Genomic DNA, 27897 nt, shown 5'->3' on the forward strand with positions numbered 1-27897 from the left:
ATTAAGGTATAGAAAATAGTTATAGAAGAAAATGGCAGCGGCAGAGAGATTGCATACAAGTTGCGGTAAGTTTAATAGAAATTTTTGAAATAATAATAAAATGCGAATTATCAAAATGAAAAAATAGGTATTTACTGTAACATAATATATTTTCTTATTTCACTACACATGAGGATCAATTCTGGAATAAATCTTGATTATCATATATAATTAATCTTGAAGGTCGTTCTTTGACCAATAATAATTATTGTTTACTTTTTATACCTTGCGACTTGGACGGATAATCGTCTCGTTGGCTTTCATACCACATCTTGTTTTTCATATTTGAAGCGAGGTAGGATTTTTTTTTTTTTTTATATAGTTTTTAGCCTTTGAACAGTTGAGGTGTTGCCATAATTTGGCGTCCGTTGTCGTCCGTCCTGTGTAAACTATTTCAAACATCTTCTTTTCTGAAACTATTGAACCAAATCTAACCAAACTTGAGCCGAATGCTCCTTATGGTATCTAGAATAAAAAAAATTGTCTGTTACGTCAAAAACATTGCCACCATGGCCAAGATTAAACATATGGGTAAAATGCTGTTGTAATTTCACATGTAAATATGTTTTAAAAGACACCACATTGAATGACTTACTGTAAAATTTCGCGATTTTCATTAAATATGGTATACGAAATATTTTGGCGGTTATTATTTTCGTCGAATTCAAAACTTTTATCAATACCTTTGCATGTGAACTTTTAAATTGGCGGAATTTATTTTTGTGATTTTGTTCTATCCGCGAAAATAAGCGAACATTAAAACCCTGCGAAAATAACCCGCTATACGGTAATAAGTACTTGCGTGATGGTTCTTAGATGCTTTGCATTTCAACAATGTAGATGTAGATGCTGAGGTTGTTGAGAGCCTCTTGTTTTATTTCCGTTTATCCTTTTTGAGGACCAAGTCATTGCTTAAGATTGTAAATACAAACTGATAAGGCGATACAGGCACGGAAAACAATGTTATCGATATGATAAAAATTTGATAAACGGACATTTCGGGGCCTTTTATAGCTGTTTTTGCGGTATGGGCTTTGCTCATTGTTGAAGGCCGTACGGTGACTTATAGTTCTTTATGTCTGTATCATTTTGACTCTTGCGGACAGTTGTCTCATTGGCGATCATACCACATCTTCTTTTTTTATATTTGATTGAATGTATTGTATGTAGAGAACAGTACGAGAAAAGTATCTATGAAAGTTCAATGATTTTACAGTTTTGCATGTGTGAAGCAGTCACTCATGTGAAATATCAAAAGTGACTTATATGTAAAATTTAGTCTACTTAATGTTTAACTGTGTGAAGGTAATCTTTCCATCGTCTATAACTACTGTATCGTTACCGTCTAAATACTGAATTTGTAAGTTCAAAACCACGCGTGACAGGTACGACTAGGATTGTCAGTTTTCCTGTCGAAATTCGGTGTTAATCTACAGAAACTCCTGCTCACACAATCGAAATAAACTGACCGTCATGATATAGTTCAAAGCAGCTTCAAAATCAAACAATCAATCATCAAGATTTGATATACATTCACAAAATGTTTGCAGTCTTGTAATGTTATGATGTTGTCAGTCGTTATCGCCTTCGTCGTAGGAAGAGACATTTGGTTTCCAGACAATAACTTTAGAATTAGAATAAGTATATGGATCTCTATGATATTGTACCACAAGCTTTATATTAGGAAGGTTGTTATTGCTTTTGGTTGTAATTGCCCAAATCGTATAGGAATCAGCAACCGAAAACAATACTTTTCTAATACTTTATATAAATTGCTAATATCTTGACCAATTTCGTTGGGGTTAAATCAAAGTCTTTAAACTTTTGTTACATAGATATTCTGAATATAACCGTGTATTTAGATTTTGAATTTTGAGCCACAAGATACAATACCAAAACGGGAGGTTTAGATTAAATTTAGGTGTTATGGCCATTTAGACCAAAAGCGTGAAGGACAACAAACTTTCTAACACTTTGTATGAATCGCTTTCGATGGGATTTTATTCAAAGTCTTTAATTGTTTGGGAGATTCTAGCCGTGAGTTTAGACTTTGAATTTTGAGCCCCCTTTTGGAATTGGTACATATTGAGGTTCAAAGAGTCAACAAAATTTAATTATTAGGGTTCTTTGATATATGCCGAATCTAGCCGTGTATTCAGATTTTTGATTTTTGGGCCGTAATAAAATTGGTCAACATCAGGGTCCAAAGAGACCAAAATTAAAATGTGTTTAATGTCAACAAAAATTGAATAATTGGGGATCTTTGATATGCTAAATTAAACTGTGTATTGACATTTTAGGTTTTGGGTCTCGTTATCAAATTGGTCGAAAGAGTCCAAAATTAAAATTGTATTATTGAGGCTCTTTGATACGCTGATGTGAACCATGTATTCTGATTTTGTATATTGGACCATTATAAGCAAATGTCCTTTTTTGTAGGTTCTTGTGAAACATTCTTCTGTTTCCGAAACTGTGTAATATCAAATATTCAATCACAATCCAAATTCAGAGCTGTATTGCACAATTAATTAAAAAAAGTTGTAAGTAGAGGCATAGTTAAAAATAAATACAGCATCAAATCTAAATTTAGAAATTATGTGTGATAAATATAGTTTGAAATTTATTGCTCATAATTATTTATATTGAAAAACTAAGGTAGGTTTTGTAGATTTTTGTCTCGCTTGACGGAGTCAAAAATCGAGACATAAGTATGCTGTTTCCGTCGTCAGCGTCGTCAGCGTTGTGACTTAGCGTCGGCGTCAACGATATATTAGTTTGTAATTATGTCTAGTTTATGGTGAACCACTAGTGGTAAGTAACAGATGTTTGGTATGCAGTTATATAAGTATTTGGACATCTCACTACCATAGAGATATTGACACCGCCCCCTCAGTTATGGTCTATTGACTTTGAAATTTTTGTTTAGTTTTCATGTATTAGTTTGTGATTAGGTCGGTTTACCGGGCACCACTTGTGGAAGGTCAATGCTATTTGCTATGCAGTTGGAATAGCATTGGTACTTCTCATTACCATGGAGATTATTTGACCCCGCCGCCTCAGTTATGGTTTATGGAGTCAGGACCTTGAAATTTTGTTTAGTGTACATTTATTAGTTTATGTTTAGGTTTGTTTAAAGGTTACATCTTATAAGTCAGTGGTATGTAGTTGTATTAGCAATAGTAAATTTCATGTCCATGGAGATTGTTCAGCCATATACCTTCAGTCATGGTTCTTAGACTTTGCATATTTGATCCAATTAAAAAAAATATAAGTCCAATTCAAACTTTTTCAGATTTTTAACCCCTTCATTCTGTATCAGAATCCTATGATGTGTCAATTATTCAATCACAATCCAAATTCAAAGCTGTATCAAGCTTTATATAGGTTCCATACTTACCCGAACTTTTCAGGGTTTCACACCTGTTGTTGTATTGATTAAATTTAAGACGAAAGAATACCAGATCACGGTATTTTTTATCTTGTTGTAGATGTACGTGTTTATTTTCAATAACTGTTCTGAACATGCCCGAAACATATTTTGAAACTGACAGGTTGTTTGTTTTAATAAATTGTTTCATATATTTTGCAGAATGTTTTCTAGAGGTCTTACCATCAGTCAAGAATCAAAATGGCGGTGTGGTCTGCTATAATATTGAGACAACAATGAGCGTGTATCAAATTATAAAAAGTGATTGGGAACATTTTAGGGATCAGCTGCAACACGTATTGGAATTTGAGTGTAAAGTTAAAGTTATTAACTTTGAGCTCAGCCATGGAAACGACCTCCACATGCTTTTCATATGTCGATTCGCCACCAATCAGGAACAGAAGCGTTTTCTAACGTTTGTTGACGAAGGAAAGATTACAACTATTTTAACAAAATATGCAGAGAACAATGGTTTTGCTGTATCAATGGGTTTTGACCCAACAACAAACTTGAATGTTCATATGTCTGTTAGTAATTCGAAAATGTAAGTTTTTGTTATCCTGATCCTGTTTTCACTATTACAATGAAATAGCTGATAAATTTATTACTTGTATACAAAATGCAAACGCGAATCAAGAACCAGTAAGATTGCACACACAAAATAGATGCATCTAAAATCAAATATTAAGAGAGCAATTAAACTTCAAGGTCTGCCCACCGATCTGATATCCCCTTGATAAGAATATAAGAAAGAAAATACTGATATTCGGTGTCTACAGAATTCGGTATCTAAAGAAATTAAATTGAAACATTTGCCTTTTTTTTTAACAAATTATATGTAGTTGTGATTGCCATTTTTTAATGAAACAGATTTTGAATAATTCCCACCGGTGTTTTAAAAAATTGGGATAGGGATGCAAAAGTCAATAGTGTTTCATATCATTGCACGGTGTGAGGGATTTACATTGTAGGGATTTACACAGTAGAGATTTACATAGTAGAGATTGACATTGTAGAGATTTACATTGTAGGGATTTACACAGTAGAGATTTACATAGTAGAGATTTACATTGTAGAGATTTACATTGTAGGGATTTACACAGTAGAGATTTACATAGTAGAGATTTACATTGTAGAGATTTACATTGTAGGGATTTACACAGTACAGATTTACATAGTAGAGATTTACATTTACATTGTAGGGATTTACACAGTAGAGATTTACATAGTAGAGATTTACATTGTAGAGATTTACATTGTAGAGATTTACATTGTAGAGATTTACATTGTAGGGATTTACACAGTAGAGATTTACATAGTAGAGATTTACATTGTAGAGATTTACATTGTAGAGATTTACATTGTAGGGATTTACACAGTAGAGATTTACATAGTAGAGATTTACATTGTAGAGATTTACATTGTAGGGATTTACACAGTAGAGATTTACATAGTAGAGATTTACATTGTAGAGATTTACATTGTAGGGATTTACACAGTAGAGATTTACATAGTAGAGATTTACATTGTAGAGATTTACATTGTAGGGATTTACACAGTAGAGATTTACATAGTAGAGATTTACATTGTAGAGATTTACATAGTAGAGATTTACATTGTAGAGATTTACATTGTAGGGATTTACATAGTAGAGATTTACATAGTAGAGATTTACATTGTAGGGATTTACATAGTAGAGATTTACATAGTAGAGATTTACATTGTAGAGAGATTTACATTGTAGAGATTTACATAGTAGAGATTTACATAGTAGAGATTTACATTGTAGAGATTTACATAGTAGAGATTTACATAGTAGAGATTTACATTGTAGAGATTTACATAGTAGAGATTTACATAGTAGAGATTTACATTGTAGGGATTTACACAGTAGATTTACACAGTAGAGATTTACATTGTAGAGATTTACATTGTAGAGATTTACATAGTAAAGATTTACATTGTAGAGATTTACATTGTAGAGATTTACATTGTAGAGATTTACATAGTAGAGATTTACATTGCAGAGATTTACATAGTAGAGATTTACATAGTAGAGATTTACATAGTAGAGATTTACATAGTAGAGATTTACATAGTAGAGATTTACATTGTAGGGATTTACACAGTAGATTTACACAGTAGAGATTTACATTGTAGAGATTTACATTGTAGAGATTTACATAGTAAAGATTTACATTGTAGAGATTTACATTGTAGAGATTTACATTGTAGAGATTTACATAGTAGAGATTTATATTGCAGAGATTTACATAGTAGAGATTTACATAGTAGAGATTTACATAGTAGAGATTTACATTGTAGAGATTTACATAGTAGAGATTTACATTGTAGAGATTTACATAGTAGAGATTTACATTGTAGAGATTTACATAGTAGAGATTTACATTGTAGAGATTTACATTGTAGAGATTTACATAGTAGAGATTAACATAGTAGGATTTACATTGTAGAGATTTACATTGTAGAGATTTACATAGTAGAGATTTACATTGTAGAGATTTACATTGTGTAGAGATTTACATTGTAGAGATTTACATAGTAGAGATTAACATAGTAGGATTTACATTGTAGAGATTAACATTGTAGAGATTTACATAGTAGAGATTTACATTGTAGAGATTTACATTGTAGAGATTTACATTGTAGAGATTTATATAGTAGAGATTTACATTTTACATAGTAGAGATTTACATTTTACATAGTAGAGATTTACATAGTAGAGATTTACATAGTAGAGATTTACAATGTAGAGATTTACATTGTAGAGATTTACATAGTAGAGATTTACATGGTAGAGATTTACATTGTAGAGATAAGAGATTTACATAGTAGAGATTTACATAGTAGAGACTTACATAGTAAAGATTTACATTGTAGAGATTTACATAGTAGAGATTTACATAGTAGAGACTAACATAGTAAAGATTTACATTGTAGAGATTTACATAGTAGAGATTTACATAGTAGAGATTTACATAGTAGAGATTTACATTGTAGAGATTTACCTTGTAGAGATCTACATAGTAGAGATTTACATTGTAGAGATTTACATAGTAGAGATTTACATTGTAGAGATTTACATTCTAGAGATTTACATTGTAGAGATTAACATAGTAGATATTTACATTGTATAGATTTACATAGTAGAGATTTACATTGTAGAGATTTACATAGTTGAGCTTTACATAGTAGAGATTTACATAGTAGAGATTTACATAGTAGAGATTTAGAAGAGATTTACATAGTAGAGATTTACATTGTAGGGATTTACACAGTAGATTTACACAGTAGAGATTTACATTGTAGAGATTTACATTGTAGAAATTTACATAGTTGAGATTTACAATGTAGAGATTTACATTGTAGAGATTTACATTGTAGAGATTTACATAGTAGAGATTTACATTGCAGAGATTTACATAGTAGAGATTTACATAGTACAGATTTACATAGTAGAGATTTACAATGTAGAGATTTACATCGTAGAGATTTACATTGTAGAGATTTACATAGTAGAGATTAACATAGTAGGATTTACATTGTAGAGATTAACATTGTAGAGATTTACATAGTAGAGATTTACATAGTAGAGATTTACATTGTAGAGATTTACATTGTAGAGATTTATATAGTAGAGATTTACATTTTACATAGTAGAGATTTACATTTTACATAGTAGAGATTTACATAGTAGAGATTTACATAGTAGAGATTTACATAGTAGAGATTTACAATGTAGAGATTTACATTGTAGAGATTTACATAGTAGAGATTTACATGGTAGAGATTTACATTGTAGAGATAAGAGATTTACATAGTAGAGATTTACATAGTAGAGACTTACATAGTAAAGATTTACATTGTAGAGATTTACATAGTAGAGATTTACATAGTAGAGACTAACATAGTAAAGATTTACATTGTAGAGATTTACATAGTAGAGATTTACATAGTAGAGATTTACATAGTAGAGATTTACCTTGTAGAGATTTACATAGTAGAGATTTACATTGTAGAGATTTACATAGTAGAGATTTACATTGTAGAGATTTACATTGTAGAGATTTACATTGTAGAGATTAACATAGTAGATATTTACATTGTATAGATTTACATAGTAGAGATTTACAATGTAGAGATTTACATTGTAGAGATTTACATAGTAGAGATTTACATGGTAGAGATTTACATTGTAGAGATAAGAGATTTACATTAGAGACTAACATAGTAAAGATTTACATTGTAGAGATTTACATAGTAGAGATTTACATTGTAGAGATTTACATAGTAGAGATTAACATAGTAGGATTTACATTGTAGAGATTAATATTGTAGAGATTTACATAGTAGAGATTTACCTTGTAGAGATTTACATAGTAGAGATTTACATTGTAGAGATTTACATAGTAGAGATTTACATTGTAGAGATTTACATTGTAGAGATTTACATTGTAGAGATTAACATAGTAGATATTTACATTGTATAGATTTACATAGTAGAGATTTACATTGTAGAGATTTACATAGTAGATATTTACATAGTAGATATTTACATAGTAGAGATTTACATAGGAGGGATTTACATAGGAGGGATTTACATAGTAGAGATTTACATTGTAGAGATTTACATAGTAGAGATTTACATTGTAGAGATTTACATTGTAGAGATGTACATTGTAGAGATTTACATAGTAGAGATTTACATAGTAGAGATTTACATTGTAGAGATTTACATAGTAGAGATTTACATTGTAGAGATTTACATTGTAAAGATTTACATAGTAGAGATTAACATAGTAGGATTTACATTATAGAGATTTACATTGAAGGGATTTACATAGTAGAGATTTACATAGTAGAGATTTACATTGTAGGGATTTACATAGTAGAGATTTACATAGTAGAGATTTACATTGTAGAGAGATTTACATTGTAGAGATTTACATGGTAGAGATTTAAATAGTAGAGATTTACATAGTAGGGATTAACATTGTAGAGATTTACACAGTAGAGATTTACATAGTAGACATTTACATTGTAGAGATTTACATAGTAGAGATTTACATTGTAGAGATTTACATTGTAGAGATTTACATTGTAGAGATTTACATAGTAGGATTTACATTGTAGAGATTTACATTGTAGAGATTTACATAGTAGATATTTACATAGTAGAGATTTACATAGTAGAGATTTACATTGTAGAGATTTACATTGTAGAGATTTACATAGTAGGATTTACATTGTAGAGATTTACATTGTAGAGATTTACATAGTAGAAATTTACATAGTAGAGATTTACCTTGTAGAGATTAACATAGTAGAGATTTACATAGTAGAGATTTACATAGTAGAGATTTACATAGTAGAGACTTACATAGTAGAGATTTACATTGTAGAAATTTACATAGTAGAGATTTACATAGTAGAGATTTACATTGTAGAGATTTACATTGTAGAGATTTACATAGTAGGATTTACATTGTAGAGATTTACATAGTAGAGATTTACATTGTAGAGATTTACATAGTAAAGATTTACATTGTAGAGATTTACATTGTAGAGATTTACATAATAGAGATTTACATTGCAGAGATTTACATAGTAGAGATTTACATAGTAGAGATTTACATTGCAGAGATTTACATAGTAGGATTTACATAGTAGAGATTTACATTGTAGAAATTTACATAGTAGAGATTTACATTTTAGAGATTTACATAGTAGAGATTTACATTGTAGAGATTTACATAGTAGAGATTTACATTGTAGAGATTTACATTGTAGAGATTTACATAGTAGAGATTAACATAGTAGGATTTACATTGTAGAGATTTACATAGTAGAGATTTACATTGTAGAGATTTACATAGTAGAGATTTACATTGTAGAGATTTACATTGTAGAGATTTACATTGTAGAGATTTACATAGTAGGATTTACATAGTAGAGATTTACATAGTAGAAATTTACATTGTAGAGATTTACATAGTAGAGATTTACATTGTAGAGGTTTACATTGTAGAGATTTACATTGTAGAGATTTACATAGTAGAGATTTACATAGTAGAGACTTACATAGTAAAGATTTACATTGTAGAGATTTACATAGTAGAAATTTACATTGTAGAGATTTACACAGTAGAGATTTACATAGTAGAGATTTACATTGTAGAGATTTACATAGTAGGATTTACATAGTAGAGATTTACATAGTAGAGATTTTTAGTGACCGTATCTGTATCACACAGCACCTTTAGGAGGTTGTTTCACATTAGTATGATTATTCTACATTTGGGTATTTCAAAATTGGTGTTATAATACGAATACTTTATTTCTCATAAAACTACAATTACATAGTTATAGAGAACATACACAAATAAACAATAAGGTACAGTTATTACAAGCATGTGTGAACAATACAATGAAATCAACTTGGAGGATTGACTTTCACATTTATAACTTTGATAAGTTTACATATTTATTTCTAATATTACAATATTTGATGAGTTAAACAGTTGATCAAATTATAGGGTTTGACCAACAGTATGTAGGTAAAATATCTTTCTTTCAAACTTTTAAAAGATCCACAATTCATAATATAATGGTACTCGTCACCAATGTCGTTTGGGTCACAGAGAAGGCTGATTATGTCTTCCCAGGGTAAACCCTGCCACCTTCCAGACTCAATCGGCAAGTGGTGACTACCAAATTTATATTTGCATAATGTATATTAAATGAATGTGGAAGGTAAAATAGAAAAATATTTTTTTCAAATTATGACCAGGCTGAGCGGTAGGTGTCAAACTATTGACGATAAAGGTTTCTTTTCTCGTTTATTTCTTTACTACAAATGATTCAGTTCTTACTTATCTCGACAGAAACACTGGCATTCAACAAGAAAAAGAAATCAGCCGGATGTTCTCAAACCAAACACCAAAACGTGAAAATATGGAGGTATTGCAGGTGTGTATTTTACTTAAAACAGAGAAAATATAAATGAAAGGTAGAATTAATGTATACTTGTATCAATATGCCGACAATTTAAAACAAAAAATAATGCCTACGTCAACTTTAGAAAATCGTAGTCCCGTCAGTCCATCCGGAAAATAACCCCAAAACGCTTTCCATAATTTTTATGAAACTTTAATGGTTAATATCTACTGGCGATGTCTCCCATTTGTGTTTGTTTATTACAGTATTTAAGGACTGATTTTGACTTTTACTTTTTGTTAACTACACTGCATAACACAATTAGGTCAATTGTTATGTAGTTGATCGAAATGATGTGGACGTAATCATACTTTGGGACATCCTTAATAACACTGATACTTCGACATTACATACACTATGCTTTTTAAATGCCAATTATTGTTGATACCATTTACAGAGGTATGTATTTATGTCTCCATAATTATTATGATATGTAGAGTTAGTGATGATGCACTTTCTAGTTAAAAGGGGGTTTCATAAGTTATATTAATATAGTACTTAAGCAAACCTGTTCTCGTCATGTAGTTGACAAAATATCAAGGATACTTGACATATTAGTTTTAAACCCATGATGCTGATTGAAAAATTACCAATTACGAAGTGAATATTTTGTTAGTATACCGAAGTCTCCTTAAGGTAGCTTGGGTTTTCGCCATCTTGGATTGTAAAATAGCAGAAAAACAGTCGGTCTAGATCTTTTATTAAATGTGCATATTTTGAGATAAAATGGTCATTCAGCAAATTTTATATCCGAATGACGAAAACTGTTTTTTTTTTTAATTTTAGTGGTTTTTTTTTTACAAAAACGAATATTTATTTAAATTGTGAATTTTTTTTTTTTTAAATCGCGAGCATACAGCTTGTGAACTGTTGTAGGATGATTTTTTGTAAAAGATATTATGTATGAAGAATTTCATAAAAGGTACCAAAAGCCCTCTCCCTTTTTCCAAAGTCCGATATGTGTTTCCTTTCTGTTGAATTCAATTCATTTTCGTGTTTCTGGCCTCAGACCACAATAATTCTTCTCCTTTGCTACAATGCTTCGTTAAATTAAATTAAAAATTTGCACCGTTTCAAACATGTAATAAATGTAACTGCTTATATATAGACCATTATGAGTCTAACAAAATATGCTTCTAGGACAACCCATCAGTGCTTTTTCTTTTAAGAGCCTTATTAACATGCCATTTGTAGGATATGAATCATGTATTATAAATGACTAAGACTGACTAAGGCTAATTTGAGGGGTGGTCGGAGGAGTCCGGATCCCAAAATCCCGGGCTTATAACCATGAAATCCCGAGATGCAGAATTTAAAGAAATTCATATCCCGAAATCGAAAAATATATTCCCTGATTCCGTAAGGATCAATCCCCTAATCTCGAGCTTAAAAACACCCGATCCCGACGCCCCGAAAAAGGTCCTGTCTCCCTCTAATCTCTACCTTACTTTCATTTTTGCCAAATCACTATTTTCCCTTTCAACAATATTTTGTTTTGCCCCATGTATGGGCATTATGTTTTTTCTTGTCTGTGCATCCGTGCGTTCGGTCGTCCGTCCGTCCGTCTGTCCCGCTTCAAGTTAAAGTTTTTGGTCGAGGTTGTTTTAGATGAAGTTCAGCATGTTTTACTTATTTTAATATATATGCAAGTGGTATGACCCCTTAAATAGTAAACATTTCAAAGAAAACAGTAGACAGAATCAGGGACTTATTATACTAACATAGAAAGTCCCCGACAGATGTAAATAAACGCGAAAAATAATTGTCCTCTCTAAGGAGGTATAATAGTTGTGGTTCTTGCGATTCAAACAACATGATATATATTAAACGCGAAAAATAATTGTCCTCTCTTAGGAGGTAGAATAGTTGTGATTCTTGCGATCTAAACACCATGATATCAAGGCCGTAACTACCCTTGAGGCAAGTGAGGCAATTGCCTCACTAAAATTTCGACACTGATTATTTTTTTTATACATATATATACATATAATAGTCATTTGTTGTTCTGTCTCAACCTTAATTTCTATAACTTGTCATCATTCCTTTTTGACTATTCCTCCTGGATATAACTCAGCATCTCAACGGGTGATGTTTCTCGATTACATTAACCTATAGTAACGATAATCATCATGGATCTCTGGTTAAAAACAGGCTCTTGCAGAAAAAGGAAAAGCGACACTGAAGGTAAAGAAGGAATACACTTTTTTTTGTGAGCAGAGTCTGAGTATTGCATATAAATTCTTCATTAGAATAATCCAAAAACGATAAGTAGACTGACAAATCAAGTACTGGGCTTCGCAAGGGGGAAGTCCTGTCTGCGTATTCATTTCTCCGTTTCACCAACTTTTGACAAATCAAGTACTGGGCATCGCAAGGAGGCAGTCCTGTCTGCGTATTCATTTCTCCGTTTCACGAATTTTAATCTTTCTCTTTACAGATAAATAAAATATAAATAATATGAAACATGCATGGATTAGTTTTTATCCATGTTTCTTTAACCTTAAAAATTGAAAGAATATCCCATATTCCAATTTGATATTATTAAGGAATGGTAGAACCTTTAACACAGGATTTTGTCTTTATTTATTCGGGACAACGGAATTTCGTTTTCTTATATTCGGGGTTTCGGAATCGGACACCCCCAACCCCTTATCCCTAAATTTATAGATTCTGGAACTAAAATACCACCGACTATTTCCAGAAATAATTTGAAATTACCTATATGTAAACGTCAAAAACTCCATTCAAATTCCCCTGTACCCATATCATATATACTTACTCTATAGATAGAATCATATACATGTATCTTACCTCATTCTATCCCTTGTTTGTCTACTCTATGTCAGCATAAAAGCGAGTTTAATATTTTGTAAATGCGACTGTATGATGGTGCTTACATGAAAGCTTAATTCCCTTTTAAAAAAAAACTGTTACTATCGATACTGCTACCGAATTGCTGATGGAGAAGGAATTGGAAGAAGACATTGATCATTGTGTTGATGATAATGTGCTACCTTTAGAAACACAGAATGCCCTGAAACGACTGAAAACTTGGAAAAGAGCATGCATGAGTGGCGAGAGATTGTGCGGTCTTGCCATGCTCCATGTTCATCACGTTAAGGATATCAGCAGACCAAATTATGATTCTGAAACGATTTGACTGAACCGGCCATAGAAAAAATTGGAAAACTCTAATGATTCGATGTTTGTTTTATGTTCTGGCAGCAGACTCAAATTGATATTTGGATGATTATCTTACATATATAAATTTAAATAAAGTTGTCAAAAATTTGATGTTAGTAAAAGTCTTAAAATATGAAAAAAAATATATAAAAAGTGTCCAAATTCAAAACATTATCAAACTCTCGAAAAATGCCTGGAATGCAGATTTTGCACCATTCATTTCATACCCTCCAAAATTTTTTTTCGCCTCACTTCGGTCGGCTCAATTATTTTGCCTCACTAAAATAAGAGGCCTAGTTACGGCCTTGGATATGGAGAACGCTCTAAATGGCTTATTTATTTTTCATTTTTGTTATCTATCATACGATTGGTTGTACTTGTGTCACATGTTTTACTTATTTTAATATATATGCAACTGGTATGACCCCTTAAATAGTAAACATTTCAAAGAAAACAGTAGACAGAATACAGAGAGTATCGTGGTTTACATGTAGATAAAAGCGAAAAATGATTGTCCTCTATAAGGAGGTATAATAGTTGTGGTTCTTGCGATCTAAACACCATTATATGGAGAACGCTCTGATTGGCTTATTTATTTTTCATTTTTGTTATCTATCATACGATTGGTTGTATTTGTGCATGTTTCAAACCGATAATCATAGCTATGACTAAAAGTCAGTCTGATGACGGAATCATATCCGGACTCCTTTTTTGTCGTTTTTCTCCCAAAATAACTCAATCTGAATAATCATAAGAATGGATGAGAAATGCGACTATGCATGTTACCTATAGGACACAAAGGCATGATGATTGATTTATTGTGGAAGGAAGAGAAGCGACACACAAAATGAGGTCTTCTCGTTTAATAGTATAGATATATAGGGGAAGACAACTCACGTATTGTATGTAACTTTTCTACAGGAATGTGTTATGACTTTACCTATTTTGTTTTGTAGCAAGAAAACGAGTCCCGTGACCTTTTTTCTACGGAAGCGTATTAGCGCCACACATTTTATTTTTTACTGTTCTTCCTATGTTTGCGTTATAACATAAACCTTTACATTATAACACAAACCTTTGCGTTATATAACGCAATTTTTTTAATTTTTAAACGAACACGGTACTATATTCGTAAACCATCTATTGGACTGTTTAAGGAATCTGGAATTATTCCTGTTACTAAGAGAATACTACACATAATTAATAATGTATTATTCAAAACACCAACTTGCTCCAAAACATTTATCCAATCTTATTGTGCCTACAAGTAGTAAACAATCGTACAATACTCGACTTTCATCATCGGATAATTTTGACCGGTATAATTTTATTGTCCCTAAATCAAATACAGAATTATACAAATCAAGTTTTTCTTTTAGTGGTCCAAAAGTATGGAATTCACTGTCCAGTGAAATTAAAAAATCAAATAGTATATCTGCAATCAAAAACTCTTTCAAGTCATTTTATTTTTACAAGTGTTAAATTTATAAGTTAAGCCACAATGTATACCATATAGGTGTTTTTGTTGTTGTTGTTATATTACTTTATATAACTCTATTGTTTACATGTGTGTAATAGTAGATTAGTTATGTTTTATTCATATTGTTAACATTGTATGTAGAGAGCCTTATTGAAAATTGGTTTAATCCAAATGAGTTACTCTCTTTAAATAAAGATACTATTATTATTATTATTATTATTATTATAACCTGTGCGTTATAACGCAAACCTTTGTTTTTATCTTATTTCTTATTTAAGATTCAAAGGAAACAGCAGTTATTAATGGAGGAGGCTGTATATATTAAAATTTGTCAACTTTGTAGTCAATGCAAAGTAAAATGCTTGAATAATTAGAACATAATTATCATTGACTAATAATGAGCAGAATAATATAAGAAGATGTGGTATGAGTGCCAATAAGAAAACTCTCGATCTAAGTCACTATTCGTAAGAGTAAACCATCATAGACCAAAGTACTGTCTTCAACACGGAGCATTTAATTGCTCACACCGAACAGCAAACTGTAAAGGCCCCCAAAAACCATATCCATGTTACTACTAGTATATATATTACAAAGAAAGGAGAAGGTCCGGTAAGGACCGATTATGGCCTCAAATTTCATGTTCATCTGACGAAAGATTTTGACCTCTTTTTAAACACTTAAGTGTCTATTTTATTTGAATCAATCAGTTTATGTGAAAGATTTTAACTGATTAAGTCATAAAAAACGCACCGATTCAAGCTGAAATACGAAAAATCTACCAAATATGCCGAAAAATATCATTTTTCAGATGGTTTTTGTCAAAAATGAAAGTGGCCGCATCCGTGTTCATCCTCAACCTTTATATATGTTATGTATTATCATAAAATACAACTTACATTTCAATATTAAGGTTGAACACGAATGCGGCCACTTTCGTTTTACAAGAAAACCGTCTAAAATTTAACAAAAATGCTAGAATTGTGAAGATTTCAGTAATTTAGCATGACTTAATGGTTCTAGTACCCGATATATGTGCATTGTATTGTCAAAATCAGCCCAAATTTATGTAGCAGAAGCATTTTACTGTCCAATGAATAACTTAAGGTTTACATTTTAACAATTTTGTAAAACTGCTATATTTTGGGGCCAAAAAGGGGTCTTACTGGACCTACTCCTTTGAGTAAATTGAGGTTATACCGGAAAAAAAATCAACCCTGCTAATATAGCTATAACCGAATATAAATTTTCTTCCAAAGTAAGATCCCGTTTGAAAACTGTGTAAAGTTGGATAGATTTAAACAAGCTACCCTTTGACAATAAATGTACAGAATGAAGATTTTTAGATTAATAAAATTATGTTCTCTCCATTAAAATTACTACCCATGCATCTTAAAAATACTTCACTATATTGAAATGAAAATTCAATGACTTTCTATCAAAAAATCTTTATCATATTCTGAGATTTTAAAAAACGATTTCTTGCATCAAAATAAAAAAAAATGTTTCCTTATAAATAATTCATTTTAAAGCAGAAAGATCATTTTGTCTAATTGACTTGGAAGTTTCACAAGCGTATGACATTATTTTTCATCTTTCAATTCTGATGCACAAATCAGTCTTAAATGTATAATTGAACTTCAAGTATTCCATTATTCCTATGCATTTTTAATATAATGATTTGGCCTTGGATGTTTATTTCTTTTTTTTTTATCTACTTGTAAACCACAACCGAAATGAATGACAGACAGACATATACATACAAAACTTAATGAATAATTGAAATCAAGATATTTGCGTTATAACGCAAAGGTTTGCGTTATATCGCAAAGGTTTGCGTTATATCGCAATGGTTTGCGTTATAACGCAAAGGTTTGCGGTATATCGCAAGTGTTTGCGTTATAACGCAAAATATCGCAAATGTTTGCGTTACAACGCAAAGATAGGAAGAAAAATAAAAAAATAAAAATGTGTGGCGCTTATACGCTTCTGTTTTCTCTTCTCATATTTCACCTTAATTAGTTGTTTCCATGAATAATCTCTACAAAATCTAAAAATTTTGCACAAATTGTAGTAGCTCGAAAAAAACACATTGACCCATACTTTTCATTGTATATTTGAGAAAGCCATGATATAAACCAGAGACATGTCTCTGTATAAACTTAATTTTGGCAAATTATTAAAACATTCTATGGATCAAAACTAGGACTCAGTGATCATTAAGGTAACTAGTTTGAAAAATGCGTCCGATGATCCCGCCCGCCAAACAACATGGTCGACAAGGCTAAAAATATAACATATATATAGGGGTAAAATGTAGTTATTCACTTAAATCTTTGAAAATAAAGCATTTGGAGCAAATCTGACAAAGATTCAAAATGTTTATCAGTTTGAGATCTATTCGTAATTTGAAGGAAATTTTGCAGTTTTTAGTTATTATCTTAAATATTATTAAAGTATCTAATAGTACCTTATACTATTAGTTGTGATTTAAACCTTATTTTACATGATTTCAAAATCAAAGTAAATACGGGTGAGCGACACAGGCTCTTGCCTCTTGTTTGGACATAAATTAGACCGTTCACTTTCTTGTTTTAATTGTGTTACACTTGTCATTTCGGGGCTTTTTATAGCTGACTATTTGTAATGGGCTTTGCTCATTGTTTAAGGTCATACAGTGACCAATAATAGTTGTTAATTTCTGTGACATTTTGGTCTCTTGTGAGGAGTTTTCTCATTTGCAATCATACCACATCGTCTTTTTTTTTTATTGATCACTATTATATTGCCAAGCATGCTAGAAGTGATGTTAAGGGCAAACGATACAGGTCTTATTCCATGGTGAATTTATGACGAAAGTTAGCATTCAAGCCATTTTTCATCTAGTCAATTCAGATATGTTATAGCAAATATACCTGCATGTGCTACTTTTAGAGATAAATTGTTTCGAAATTTTAGGCATTTACTGGACATTTCGGTTACTTGGACATTTCTATCCAAATGAATAACATTCTTCACTTTTTTGTTTCGAAATAAATACCCAATAGTTCTTGTCGAGCCTGCGACTTTGTCATAGAAAGCTCGACATAGGAATAGTTATCTGGCGGCGGCGGCGTAAGCTAACTTCTTAAAAGCTTTATATTTTAGAAGGTGGAAGACCTGGATGCTTCATACTTTGTATATGGATGCCTTATGTTACAAAGTTTCCGTCAGTCACAAGTCCCATGTCCTTGACTTCATTTTTATGGTTCAGTGACTACTTGAAAAAAAGGTTAAGATTTTTTGTAATGTTAAATTCTCTCTTGTTATAAGTAATAGGATAACTATATTTGGTATGTGCGTACCTTGCAGGGTCCTCATGCCCGTCAGACAGTTTTCATTGACCTCGACCTTATTTTATGGATCAGTGATCAAGGTTAAGTTTTGGAGGTTAAGTCCATATCTCAGATACTATAAGCAATAGGTCTAGTATAGTTGGTGTATGAAATGACTGTAAGGTGTACTGTTACCGTGTAAATGTCCAACTGGCGGGTGTCATCTGACCTTGACCTCATTTGCATGGTTCAGAGGTTATAGTTAAGTTTTTCTGTTTTTGTCTGTTTTTCTTGTACTGTATGCAATAGGTCTACTATATTTGGTGTATGGAATGATTGAAAGGTGTACATGTCTAACTGGCAGGTGTCATTTGATCTTGACTTCATTTTCATGGTTCAGTGGTCAAAGTTCAGTTTTGGAGTTTGGGTATTTTTGTCTTAAACTATAAGCAATAGGTCAACTATATTTGTTGTACTAGTATGTCAGAATTGTTAGCTGCACAAGCCTGCCTGGCATGGTTCCTTTGATATTAATTCATTTTCATGGTTCATTGGTCAATGTTTAGTTTTCTTGGTTAATGTTAAGTTTATGTGACAGTTGAAATAAAGCTTTATATTTAGGACTATCAACATAATATCAATGATTAGTAAAGAAGGCGAGACATTTCAGCGTGTGCACTCTAGTGTAAAAAAAACATCTTGAATAATTTCTCTACAAAAATATGTTTTAGTTTAAACAATATTTATTCAAAAAAAAGTGCATGAAATATAATAATACAATATAAATACAGGGATTCGGAAACAATATGTTTTGAGGTTTGGTAACAATTCTTTAGAAATAATTCATTTCACAATAGTTTCATGATGTAAGCCAAAAAGGGCGTTTTCATAGCGGTCTATTTAATAATCTAATTATTTTAAAAAAAATATTTGTTTGTAAGAATTGTCACAAATAATCTGCATACATAATCAAGTATAATGTCCTATTTATAAAGATGTGTCTGTATACTAATTATCAATATAATTTAGCGTGCATGGTAAAATTCAGTCGAAAAATGCATTTTTTAACAATTTGCGAAAAATAGCATATTTAATACAAAAATGTATTATACTTTTATTGGAAGACACCATGCTGCCAAAACAAATAATAAATTCTCAAAGATGGAATATTTTGGTATTAATATTAATTCACGCATAGGGTCTTTCCATCGGAAATTCACACATTTATTCCAAACCAGTTATTGGCATGGTAATGTTATCAGTCCTTCTCATATTTAATGATGGTATGATACTAAACCCCTAACGGTAGGCATTGTGTTTGATGTTCATATGATGAAGACATAATCTTTCAATCAGTTTAATTGAGGGTTAGACCTACCATGCCAGTAACTGCTAGAGGTCCATTGTTAATTTGTGTATCATTTTGCTTAGTTTCTTTTGTTACATATTCAAGCATTGGACTCAAACTTCTTTTAAACTGAGTTTTACTGTGCGTATTGGTGTGTGTTTGTTTATTCTACATTGACTAGAGGTATAGGGGAGGGTTGAGATATAAATAAACATGTTTAACCCGCCGCGTTTTTGTGCCTGTTCCTTGTCAGAGCCTCGGGCCTTTGTTACTCCTGTGATGTAATAGGTAGAAAAAAGTATTCCCTTGAATTTGACAGTTGTAGGTAATTAGTCCTTTATTTCATTGCAGTAAAACATTTCTGGTTCATAAACATATATCTTAGGTATGGTAAAGCAGCATAATTTTTGTATGTAGGGTTTCTATAGAATATTTTGGAAACTTGAGGTTACATGGTTACTCAAGCTTGTGCAAATGTTAAAAAAAGGTGAAAATTTGATTGGTTAACTTCCAGTGATGGTGATTTTCTTATATGCAATGAAATGTCAAGTGGGTTTTTTTTTCATAGTACAGGATAAAGCTTTACTCATGGCAAGTATTTATTTATTTGACACAAAGATAAATTCTGCACAATTTTTTGAAAAGTGCAAATTTAACATTATACTAATAGGGGAAAATCAATGATGGTATTACACCTTGTATGTATTCTAAAATTTTACTGGATTTACATGTTTTAGAGTTTAGCATGACGTCCATTTTCATTGAACTAGTGGGTTTTTTTAACAACATTATATATTTATTCACCAAACATGCTTATTGCATTGTTACACCAAGAAACCAATCTTTTCTTGATGCATCCTGTTATATTCCACTGATTACTCAGGTTAGTAATCAGCTGCTGGTATATAAATTAGTATCTATTTTAACTAAGGGCAAGCTGGGGACATCCTTTCGTTGACTTCGGCTGCTTTCTGCTCTTTGGTCGGGATGTTGTCTCTTTGACATATTCTCATTACCATTTCCATTCTGAACTCTATCTTTTATAGTTCTCCGAACAATAATTTAAAATTCATAGACATGCATGTTTACTGAAGTTTGTACATGGACTTCGAGCTCAAACTAAATTGCATACATTACTTATTTTCGCAAATAATGAACCATAATACTTTGAACATATTTACCAAGTGGTTATAAGATGTAAAGTTAACAGTTTCTAAGTCTTTATATATTTTAAATGCAAATAAATTTCTTTTTTTCTTCAAGTTGCCTGAGATCGCGATCCCCAATCAAGACAAGACGAGAACTGAACAAGCACCTACAGAAGAAAACCCAAGAGTGAGTAAAAAGTAAAATCACAAAAGTTCTGAACTCCGAGGAAAATTCAAAACGGAAAGTATCTTATCAAATTGCAAAAAAATATCAAAAGATGTCTTCATATTAACTTATTTAATAATTTACTTGGGAAAAGAGCTTTTTAAAATGATGGAAAACGCGGAAATTTGTGATACATTATAGAGAAAACTATTATAAAACGTGTGTATACTAGTTCTTGCATGACGTATTCAATCTGATAGCAAAAAAATGACAAAGATGCGCGAAACTGAATTGTTGTGTTAGGAATAACTTAATATTTTTTTTTCATTTTAATTGGAATTTATAATGTAATTACAATTAATCTAAAACAAAAGTAGTCAAGTAAATGATAAAAATGTTCCATCTTCGGACATCAAAATTCAGTACGATCGTTTTAAAGTCAATTTCGTCTACCTCACAAAATCTTGTTATACACTATAGCTCATAATTTACTAGTGAACAAAAGAATGAGAGAAAACAAATAACTTCTTTTGACGAACACAGCCTAAAGTAAAAATGACATCTAACTAAATGTATGTGGTATGGGCTTTGCCCATTGTTGAAGTCCGTACGGTGACCTATAGTTGTTAATTTCTGTGTCATTCTGGTCTCTTGTGGAGAGTTGTCTCATTGGCAATCATACCACGTCTTTTTTTATATTTCCTGTGTTTAAATAGGATTAGATAACATCAAGGCATTATTCCAAATATTTGAGGATACATCGCTTGGGCCCTGCATTAGTATTGCATCATTTGTGGAGGAAACATCATGTTGTTTGATAGCTTGAAGAGGAGTTATAGGGGAACGCACGATAGGCATATTAACAACATTCTGTTCTATATCACTTCGTTTTGGAACCGGTACACCATTTATGAAGTCTTTTCAGTTCCGATTCGAGAGATACAAGGCGTTTATCGTCATTTATGACAGTTAACAATATTTGTCCATTCCATACTGAGGTATATTTTAGTCTACCCTTTCTCAATGTAACTCTACTGTGTGCCTTAGTCGATACTTATTCCGCGACCATGTAACTCAGGGATGTTTCAAATATTTTTCGTTGCCTTCAAAAATTCAGCACGTTTCAGAAATTCTTGGAGTGCGTAAAGCGGGCTATGATTTGCCTTCTTTAGTTGGTAAACTATGGGATACGCAAATATCGTTACTGTGTAAATCAACTTCAAGTTTGGATGCTTTATCGCATATAATGGTTGGTGTGTCTTCACTCTGGGTTTAAGGAACCCCGCTTATTATAATACAACTCTGCCTGCTGTATTGTTCTAAGTCGTCCATTTTAAAACTCGGTATTTGTCTACCTCGTTTATGGATTTTTTCAGTTCAATATTTTTTTGTTTTAAGTTTTTTAATCTCAGTAATTGGAGGAACGGTTACGCTATTGTAATACATCGTTAAGTCGGATTTTAATTCATTGCGCAGGTCGTCGAACATTATGGACTTAACCCCTTGTGGCGGTCTTATAGCATCGTTATCTGTACAAAATGACTAAGTTCTTTATGTAGATAAGCTTTAAACTTTTTTTAGACGTGGTTACAGTTTTAAGTTCGTTATCAGTGATAAGTTTTTTGCTGTAAGGTTTTACGCTGAAGCTTTGACTTTTCCCGGTGATGATTCCGTCGAGTGTCTCCTTCGTTTTTTACTTGAGGTATTTTGTTTACATTTATTTATACGCATCATAGTGATATTTTTGTTTCTCTAATTTTTGCGCTATTTTCACATTTCTTGATCAGTGTGAGAAAAATATTTCTCCTCACTAGTGAAAAATCTGTTCTCGTCAAATGATTGGTCGAAATTTAACTGTGACGTTAAATTTTCTTGGTTTCTTCTGAATTTTCCTATTGTGCATGACGTCATGAAAAAGGGCGACCATGGTTGAAGACGTCACATAAAAATTACACAACTTTCTTCAAATCTTTTTTGAAAAAGAACGATAAAAATCATTAGAGAAACAGATTCCACCACTATAACTCGTGTTTTATGATATTTCTCCACTCTCGACAGTTAATTTTAACTAGTCTTAAGAATCAAATTCATAACAGTGTGGTCGACGGTAAAACGTTTGTTGTACTGATAATTTTACCTATTACTTGTTTGTCGTTGGCAATTTTACGCTCACTCAGTCTATCGGTTGGTGTCTATCGAAGGCCTTCAAGTGGGGATTTAAATAATCACTTGTTACACATTTTGATATATAAAATGAAACTTTCCTTTCACAAATCATTTAAGGAATTTGTTTTAGAACATACTCACCCCTTTTCGTCCAATGAAAAGTCAGTTTTTTCCCTCTAATTTTCATAGTACATGGCTTTCCATGCACTATGAAATGCTATACATGAATGACTTTTCATTGTAGATTAATTATGAAAGTGAACTCTTAATAACTTCACTAACGAAGTGTAGAATCCCCTGAGGCATTGTCCTTAGAAAAATATCCTACTGATTAAAGATGAAAGAGAAAAGAATAAAAACAAAATACGCAAATTTTATTCATTTTGTAATGGTACACCTATATAGAATAAACAGAAAATGAAATGGGGGGAAAAGGGGGGGTGGAGTAAAGATGTCGCACCTGGACCTTTTGGCCCATTGAACCCTAGCGAAAACGCGAAATGGACTTCACCGGCCACCATAGACATCTGTAGTCCTCTGCACTTATGTAGAAAGGAACTAAACGGAATAAAATGAATTGAAACTTAAAATAACCAAATGTAGCTGCATTCGCTACTTCCCGTTTAATTCTTTAGAGTGATTTGTAAACAACATATGATTAAGTAATAGAAGTAAAAAACCAATTGGAAGATGCTGACGAATTAGGGTTTAACGTCCAGGGACAAATATCATGTTCATATGTGAACGAGAACACGTTATATGTACCCTGTGTTGTATTAGAAAGACACTTTCAGTCGGAATTTAGAACGTGCTACTTCGAACAGACACAAAAATTAAGGCTGATTGAAAACGTCAAAAAAAAGTTCATGCATATTCCAGAGGCCAATCCATATCACGCTATATTGAAGTGACACACCCTTCAATAAAATGCAAAGAAATTCAAAATAAAAATGCTCTTTCTAGGATACTGTGGCACCGTATTGTCATTTTTGTTTACTCAGGAACATCTCATTCTCCTAATTTTTCAAGGGGAAAATATAAAGGTAGCAAAATTATTGTCGTGGCTAAATAACTCTTAACTGACACAATTTCAATTGTCCAACCCATTAACCGACTTTATTCCAATAATTTTCACTAAAACGTGGTATTATTCACGTTATTTTACAATTAGGAAATATTTACTAATGTCAATTTATTTTTTAGAACCACAGTCCTATTTTTTGTCCTTTAAATTATATCTAAATTTGTTTGTTTCGCCTTTTATTAAAAAAAATTGCTATGTGTATAAGCATAAATACTACATACTACATACTTGCGCGACGCCTTTTAGTGAAAACTGCGCAGACTAAGAAATGTTTTTACAAGTGCAAAATGTTCTATGATAGATATCATTTTGTCAGACACTTTCCTTTTTTTGATTTGGTTCTTATAACATGCCAAAAATCTGTATATTCAAAAACCATTTCGATCCCTTACATCACTAACGAGACATTAATATTCATTAATATTCTTATCTAAAATCTTCCCCGAGTGTGTCTTTCTTCCATAGACCAAGCAGTGTTGTGTTCAATGATTGTAATGTCCAAAGTTTAATCAAAGTAGATTGATATGATTTATTCAAGATCATAGTCATACTGATGAATGATGTCTGTTATACACATAATATTTATGTTGTATGAATTTAACTTTTAAGGCGCAATTACTTCATAAGTAAGTCACTTACAAAAACCAATAACAACAATAACAAAAAATAATTTTTAAAGTGTATATTTGTTATTTTTATTGTTTCAGAAACTGGGAAATCTTGTTCGATTATATGTCCACACAGAACCAAAAAATGTTACAAATGTATTGTTAAGTTACAACAATAATGTGGCGCATATGATTAGATTAGCTAGTACTCAACTCTGGGAAACATACGTGTCGCCGTCAGAAAAACGTTTTGAATTTACGATCGAGGAACACTATCGTCAATCTTCATTGTCAAGCGTGCCTGAAGACAGAAAAATACATAAATCAAAATCATTTTCAGCCTATTCATCGTTGAATCATATATTCCTACATATGCCAAAGGCAGACATCTATGGTATGCTCTTTTGGAATGCAGTTTGCGAAAATTTACGTTACATTATAAATACTATTTCAAAGGAGAATCCAAAAGAAGCCATGCTGCAGCTTGAATCAGTAATGAAAGATAGTGGATTACCAACATATATAGCACTCCAACAGCGATATTGGCGTTTTGAAGATACAAAGTGGATACTTCAGAAATTAACAGTCGATGATAACAACGCTGTATTTTACTGCTATTTAATACACCTGCTTGTTGCAGACCTCAATGTTTTGTGCTATGACAAAGTTGTAGATTTCAAAACAGCACAAATAATATTAAAGGCTTGCACAAACATTTCAAGAAAAGATATTCCAAAACGCTGCCTTCAAAAGGCTGCAAACGTTATTCAATATTTGTGCAGACTGCTTTACAAAGACGAAGCTTCGTTGTTACATTTGCTTAGTTTTTCTTATAAGTTCTTTGGAGATGTCGTATTCCTTGAAATTTTGGAAAACAATTTTACAGAAGAGAAGAGAGTACTGGACCTATATGTACCGACATCAAAATTCAATTGTTTAGATTTGTTAGAATTATTGTATGGTTTGGCTGTAGCAAGCAAATATACCACTCAACTAGTCACGCACATATTCCGCCATTTGCCTATTATTCAACACATAGATTTCATGGAAAAAAACAAAAAATACAACTTAAATGAAAGTCTCTGTGGTGCACTTGAGGCATCCCTTTCGCATAAGATTATGAAAAAGATGACATTTAGTGGGAAAAAGGGAGAATTAAAAGAAGTACTAAATCTGTGGAAAAAGTCGCGCGCTCTGTGTCAACATGGTCCAAAGTCCATTGTGGACTTCATGCAAAATGCAATTTTAGCAGCATTAGAAGTTGAAGAAAAGATGAGGTCGTTTAAGAGTGTCAATGCTCTTTTTGATGTGTTGAAGGAAGATATACTTTTCAAAAACCAAGGACAGCAATTGAAACTTCTTAAATTGTTATCTGGAAGCAGCAGTAATGATTTACAGCATCTGTTCTTTGATTTGCTGAATCATAAAAAACATATGAACTTAGACGAGGTCAAAATGTGTCAAATAATTTCAACGTGTTTTTTTAATATTCTACAGGATTTCAAAACCAAACAAAGCAGCGACAAAGAAAGAGTTCTTAAATATTACTATCATTACAACCGAATTATGAGCACTGTCTACGTGACGAAACATGGTACTATCAGACGAAAGTTAGAAGGTATCATTATAGGCGTGTTGCAGCAATGCAAGTTAAGAAGTATGATTCGTGCTATTCCAGACATAGAGGCACAAGGTTTTGCGGATATCTACCAAAAACATATACATAAAATTTTCCTAGAGTACTGCCCAAAGGATTCTCTGAACAAGATCATGTTTGACATTTGTGGATCATCAACACTTATAGTAGACACAAGGTAAACAAATTACATTTATTATTTGGCTGTTTTATGCACAGTAGCATTTTCCATATCATGTTAATTTTTCCCTGTTTTGAAAACAAAATGCATATAATTTCGACTTTTTTGTTATAAATGATTGAAAACATACATATCTAAGAAATTTGAAAAGAGAAAAATGATATGGGATGTACATGATTCTTGTAAAATCATTTTGTGTACCCCTCATCCATTTTCTCAAAATGTTTACTTAAAAGACTGACTTGATTGGTCGTAATATTTAAAAACTGGATTACTCAAAAACTATTCATTGTAAATACTAGATTTTTCACAGAGTCATGTTTGATTATATTTTTTTTTAGAATTCATTGATATTTTCCACTTGTGTCACATGTTTTGGAAATATTTCTAGAACGAGATTTCAACGAGACTGAAACGTCAGAAGAATACATCCTTAATTGTCCATTGACCAGGAAAAACCTTGTTTTGCCCCTAATTTCAAAACATGTTGAGCCATAAACACCCCCCCCCCCTTTTAAAGTCAATACTAACCATCCCTTTATGGTATGGAAACTTGTGGTATAATTTCAGAGAGATTCATACACTTAATGCTGGAAAACTACAAAAATGCTTATTTGGGCCTCCTTGTTGGCCCCTAATCCCTAAACAATTGGGACCATAACCCTCAAAATCAATCACAACCTTCCTTTAGTGGTATTAAACCTTCAGGTAAAAATTTATAGAGATCCATTCACTAAACGAAAGTTATTGTCCGGAAACTAAATGTGTCATCGGACGATTTTTTGCGGTCGTATAAAAATTATAATAGACAAGACAAGACCAACTAACAAGTCAAAGTTTGCTGATATGAACAGTATCTATATATAGCGTTACTCTTTATAGGAATTTGTTTGCCCTCTTTAGTGTTTTGAGCGGGAAAAAATCATGAAAATAGAGAGAAACTAAACTAATACGATACAACAGAAGCGGTTTAGCGCCACACAACTTTTTTTTAATATTTCTCCCTATGTTTGCCTTATAATGCAAATCTTTGCTTTATAACGCAAACCTTTGCATTATAACGCAAACTTTTGCGAATAATATTAACGGTACCAATTTTC

The 27897-nt window shown here is 31.7% G+C and overlaps 1 long non-coding RNA gene across 1 annotated transcript; it reads left to right on the plus strand.

Moving 5' to 3' along the window:
* LOC143046198 (uncharacterized) lies at nt 1-26783 on the plus strand. Its single transcript, XR_012969090.1, has 5 exons — nt 1-65; nt 3629-4010; nt 10372-10456; nt 21072-21143; nt 25080-26783. It is a non-coding gene; the product is annotated as an uncharacterized LOC143046198 (long non-coding RNA).
* The last annotated feature ends 1114 nt before the right edge of the window (nt 26784-27897 follow it).

The sequence above is a fragment of the Mytilus galloprovincialis genome, chromosome 9, assembly GCF_965363235.1.
Source record: "Mytilus galloprovincialis chromosome 9, xbMytGall1.hap1.1, whole genome shotgun sequence".
Classification (NCBI taxonomy): Eukaryota; Metazoa; Mollusca; class Bivalvia; order Mytilida; family Mytilidae; genus Mytilus; species Mytilus galloprovincialis.